This window comes from Pseudonaja textilis, chromosome 1, assembly GCF_049901715.1.
Source record: "Pseudonaja textilis isolate UNSWEBS1 chromosome 1, rPseTex1.2, whole genome shotgun sequence".
Lineage (NCBI taxonomy): Eukaryota > Metazoa > Chordata > Lepidosauria > Squamata > Elapidae > Pseudonaja > Pseudonaja textilis.
The window spans coordinates 200112456-200118702 of NC_141990.1; the positions used below are offsets into that span (position 1 = coordinate 200112456).

At 32.2% G+C, this 6247-nt stretch overlaps 1 protein-coding gene across 4 annotated transcripts in view; it reads right to left on the reverse strand.

Moving 5' to 3' along the window:
* The window catches only part of MBD5 (methyl-CpG binding domain protein 5), a 158056-nt gene that overhangs the window by 151358 nt on the left and 451 nt on the right, over positions 1-6247 (reverse strand). The gene's annotated exons all lie outside the window — the stretch shown is intronic.

The window sequence follows — 6247 nt, forward strand, 5'->3', positions numbered from 1 at the left end:
CATAGGATGTTGGGCGAGTTTTAGAAAATATTCAGGACCAGAGACTTCAGCTTCTTTGCATTATTTTACAGGTATCTTGGACTTTACTAAGAAAGGGAAAAGATACATTTTTGTTATTATCAAAAGATTTGATTACATTTAAGAGCAGAATAAGACAGTTTTTTTCTATGTTAAGTCCCTGTCAGGAGCAAAAGACAAGGTCCAAATGTGAAGCTTCAATTAAGTTGTTGTTTTTTTTGCTAAAAGCCTATGCATAGGAATCTCAACTAATAATCAGTAAAGTACTTGGTTAAAGTCAGATAAGGGTCAACAGGATTATTTCACTTGTAACTACACAGGGATTCTAGGCTGATTCTTCTTTTCATTCCATACCCAGGATCTGCCATACCTTTTCCTATATTTCCTGTCATCAGGATTAGCTCACTTCAGATATTCTATAAAGCAAATATTACTGGATCCAAATGCCATCAGTGAAGCTTTTTGAGGAATCGTTGTACCATCACTAAAATTTAAGAATAGATATGGGAATTCAAACACTTCTTGGATTCTACCCAAGACTGAGTTTAATAACAAAGAAGTAAAGATGAAAAAAGTGCATGCGAAATTTGCCATACAGATAAATAATGTAATATCAAAAAATGAAACATAACGACTCACTAGACCTGTCCTTTTGTTACAAATCACAAAAAAGTCAGAATATGTTTTATTCCAAAAGAATAAAGTTTGCAAGTTTAGCATGAAATCTAAAATGCCAATGACCAAGCCTGAATTGGTTGAAAGAAGCTCCCAGGAACCTGCAGTATTAAAGGAACTTTATTTATTTTATTTTATTTTATTTTTTTTATTTTATTTATTTGTCAATTGTTTACGAGATAAGTAAAAGTGTATACATAATTATGAATACATGAAATGAGTACATATAAGAAAAATAAAAGAAAAATAAAAAAAACAATAGGACAGGGACGGTAGGCACGTTGGTGCGCTTATGCACGCCCCTACAGACCTCTTAGGAAAGGGGTGAGGTCAATAGTAGACAGTCTAAGGTTAAAGTTTTTGGGGTTTGGGAAGAAACTACAGAGTCGGGTAGAGTATTCCAGACATTGACCACTCTGTTGCTAAAGTCGTATTTCCTGCAGTCAAGCTTGGTGCGGTTAACCTTGAGTTTGTATCTGTTGTGTGTTCTTGTGTTGTTATGGTTGAAGCTGAAGTATTCATTGACAGGTAGGACATTGCAATGTATGATTTTATATACCATGCTTAAATCAGACCGAAGACGGCGTAATTCAAGGTTTTCTAGTTCTAGAATTTCAAGTCTGGTGGCATAAGGTATTCTACAACGAGTAGAGGAGTGGAGAACTCTTCTTGTGAAATATTTCTGGACTTTCTCAATTGTGCTAATATCAGATACGTAATGTGGGTTCCAGACTGATGAGCTGTATTCGAGTATTGGTCTAGCAAATGTTTTGTATGCTCTAGTTAGTAGTGTGATATTACCAGAGAAAAAGCTACGTAAGATTAGGTTAACAACTCTTAATGCCTTTTTGGCTATGTAGTTGCAGTGGGCACTAGCACTTAGATCATTAGAGGTGAGTATTCCAAGGTCCTTTACAGAGCTTGGATCATCAACTTGATCACAAAGTCTTTTTTTTTTAATAGAAAGAGAACCTAACTAGGACCCATTGCTGAAGACAGTAGAGTAAATGCCCTTTATGTATCTGAGCTATTAATGTCACTAAGAATCTACAGAAAACATGAAAAAATTAAGGCAAGAAACAACTATTGAAAATATTGTTGGCTGTTATTGAAAAAGTATGGGTGGAATAAAAGACAATATTAATGTGTGATCAGTTAAGATGGGAACTTTCTTTTTCTTGTTTATATATACAATGGAATGTGATAATGCACAAAAGTCAAAATATATGTAAAATATGCAAAATATGTTTGCGTCTGTTTCCAAGCTTAGGAAGGATAAGACAGACTATTTCAATGAAAGAGGAAGACCTCCGAATTGATTTCCAAAGAAACTTGAAATATACTCAATGTTTTGACATGCAATCAATTGAGGTCTTCTAATCCAACTCTCTATTTATTCAGAATACTTTAAAAACAAATTTTAAACAAGGAATGACATACAGAAAACAGGACTGAAAACACAAAATGAAGACGCGAATTAATGCATTCACTGATTAACACATTAGAATTGTTTTTAAGGAAGCCTTTTTATGATCCAGAAATCCATAAATCGCATGCAGTAAAATAACAGGGCTTGCTGCTAAAATAGCCTAGCTCAGGTCTTCCTACCAATATCTTTTTTTGCAAGAAATCCCTTGCACAGGTTTTGTAATACAACATTACACTAGAGTACTGACAGATATATGACTTGGGGAGGTATACTATGGCCTTGGATAGAGCTCTCTTGTCAGGCTTCTATGGTGGGTGTAATGGAGCATTTCCCTTAGCTTTTCTTAAAAGAAGCAAGTCAGCTTCAACTGTCAGAGGCTCACCCAAATGACTGGAATGGAACATACCAAGTTCTCTTAATAATTTTATCTCAATTATTTAGCATTGCCAGCATTACATTCATTTATCAATAACGTAATTATTCCTAGTACCATCCTGAAAACAATAAGTGTCAGAAATGCTGATGTTATTGAAACAATAAAATCATTAGACACAATTCCATTTGTAATGGCCATGATTCATTTTCTATGACTTAGCTATATGGTAGGTTTCAGAAGGATACTGAAGTTCGCATAGCAATCTATGTGAATAATTAAACATTCCACCAAAATAATAACTTTTAAGACTGCCAACACACACACACACACACACACACACAGACACACACACACACACACACGAATTTACAATTAAGTGGAAGTTGAGAATCTGTTTGGATAGTTCCTTTCTCAAGGTTTGTCCCCCAAATAGCTGATTCACAGAAAAAGCCTATAAACAAATATCCTGCTCTCTGTGTTGGCTGCAACTGTAGAGATGTCTAGATGACAACTACTGTACTAGCACAATTAATACAACAATAAAAACACTGGCACTATAGCAAAATATACTGATAGTTTAGTGTGAAACCTGCTTGTAATTTGAAAAAAAAAATTCTTTATGCTGACACAGAAAACAGAAACTAAGATGCTTGTGTAATCTGAACCATCACACACACACATCATCCATATAAAGTCCCACTAGTTTGAATGACTCTTACTCCTAATTAAATATACAAAACATAGAACTTGCCCATCTTTCAGTGGCCAAACGTTATCGATCAACCCAAGACATGTTTTGGTGTATAGATGCCAGCTTTCCATCTGCAGGAAACCTTGCAAGTAAGAAAACTTTCAATGAACAAGAGCTGTGGAATTTCAATCATGTTAAACTAACTTGGACTGCATAGTTCAGAAATTGTTACTCACATAAAAGATCTCTCTGAAACACTTTAAAGATATATGTGTGATGATTACTTATTTAGTGGTTAGATTTATATTTAATCTTTCTTTCTGGAACTCAAGAAGGCATACAGAGCAATCTCTTTTTCTGTTTTTCTTCTAACGACAATCTTGTGAGGTAGATTGGCTTGAGAATGGCCCAAAGTCACCAAACTAAGCTTCCATGGCTGAGGGTAAACTAAAATCTGCATCTCCCTGTTCCTAGACCAACATCTTAATCAAGCTGACTCTCGACTGTATTATTCTAAAACTATGTATTATCCTAAAACAATTCAAATACTTCTAAAAGTATTATTCTAAAATAATTCAAATCATACTGTGGAGAGATAAAGCTTGAAATTGTTTTTGAGTTCCATTTTGGTGTACTTTCAAAAGCTTCATACAAAGTAGATATTTTCCAAAAAAGAACTTTATTCAGGTCTAGATAGAAGTGCCAAGGACTGAATCTGGGAATATTTTTCTGAAAAAATATGTTCTACAGCAGTTGCAATTTTCAAACTACATTGTACTTTTATGTACTATAATTATAAGATGTAGGTTCAAGTAATTCAAAATGGGGTGTTCTGACTTTTCCAGAAGTATTTTGACCCTTTTATTTCAAACTCAAAACACTTCCTGAATGGTCAAAACAACACAGGAATATTTCCAATAAGATCATGAGAGTTATTTTCAACTCAAAATTATGCTTTGTGCTCATATCAGGCTTCCTAGATCATTTTTTTTTCAAATTTAAAACATTTTATAGATTAATAACAAAGAATCACCTTGCAAAATATTAATCCTTGTACATTTTGCACTACAAACTTTAGAATTTACAAACAATTTTCAAAGGTCTACTTTATTAAAAATAACAATGCTTTGAAATAAAGGCCTATCCATAATTAAATATATTGTTTTGAATGAAGAAATCTAGTTAACAGCTCACAATCAAAATTTAAACAGGAATTTATATATATATATTATTTTGCAGCCACATCCTTCCATAGTAATTTTAAACAAAATTCAGTTCGGTGAGGTTTATTTATTTATACGCCTTTATTATTTAAAAAAAAAAAAAAACTCAAGGCAGGAAACATACCTAATATTTATTCTCAAATACTATATAGGATTGCAGTGCATTTACTACTGAATATAAATCCATTCATATTTAAGTAGTTTTAATTAAAATATAGTTGTTAAAGACTAGTTGTTTGATAACAAAATATGGATATACTGAAAATTAATATGAATCTATATAATTTAATACAACTGAATAGTTATTAACATTAGTTTAATATTCATAAGTTATATTAAATGTTAACTATGCAGTTCAGAAATGAAAATAATTCCATGTATGTGAAAGTATATAACCTATCTGAACACAATTAGAACTTGCCATAGTATTACCTGCAGTTGCTCTTATGATCTATACTGAGATTTGTATACGTTCTTCAAGAAAAATGGAATGCACATTTTTTAAAAAAAAATGATATTTCAGAACTTTTACCCAAAGCATACAATTTAAGTGTACAATTTAAATTACTGTATTCAAACTATAAAGTGTTACACTTTTTTTCATAAAGTTACTTTGTTACTATATTCTAAAAGCTGAACCAAAGCTCAACATTTTTACAATATGTATGTACAACTGAATAAGTATGGTTTTTCACCAAGCATCTGACTTGTTCAAAAATATTTGTTTACATTGACAACTAAATTAGAAAAGACACTTTTATTAATGTATACATATTATCAGAGAACATTGCTCTAGAAAGAATTGAGGTGTTTTTTAAAAAAAATTCAAACGATAAGGAGTAGCATATACCAAGCTGCAGGTTACTTGGTTAGATTCCCTAGTCAAGGCCTACTGAGATATATGGGCCATCTGTGCACATATCACAGTTCAAACATACCTTGCAGGATTTAATAAATCAACAACACAATATTCTCTTATTTTAACAAAATCATTAAAAATATCCCAGCAACTTCACAACAGAACCAACCAAACCATAGGAGCATGATTTGGAATTGGATGTATTTAAAGTTTTCTACTTCTCCAACTTCAAATTAAATCTAAACTTTGCAATGGAATCAATTTAATATAAAACACTATCAAATATAGTCCTTCAAATTAATGAGATTTATATACACTATACATATAGAGTTTAGGATTGAGGTAGGATTCTTAACCCTTGTATAGGTAGCAGTTCCTTTAGATGAGTATCTTTGAGTTCTAACTACTCAAATCAAACAAATGAATCCTTAACAGAATACTTGATGTAATGTTGCAATATTAGAATAAATTCTACATTAAGTCCTTAGACAGATACATTAATTCACAAAATAAACAATGATAAATAGATGTAATGTTATTTTGCTTATATGTAACCCTAAAAAGGACCTGGGTTTTAGAAGTGTCATAACTTAATAAATGTAACTGTGGCAGAAAGAGGTTCAACAATTAATGTACTCTGATTTCATACTGTTCCAAAATACATAGCAAAATATTTCAATACCACTTCAAAGCAAAATTATCCAGGTAACAGATTCAATCCATTTGCTATTACATTGCCAGAATCCAACTTCTCAAGACCACCAACAGTAAATGCTCATAAATCTTTCTATAAAAAACGATGGAATAGCTGTCTGAAGGACTTTTCTATCTCCCTGCACCCAAACATCACCCACAAAGCATAAAAAGCCACCAATCTATAGCAGTTTGGGTTTCATTGGAAGCCATAAATATGCAAGGACAAAAAAAAAATACCAGTCATGAAAGGCTTCACTGCACACAACTAGGAGCATAATAA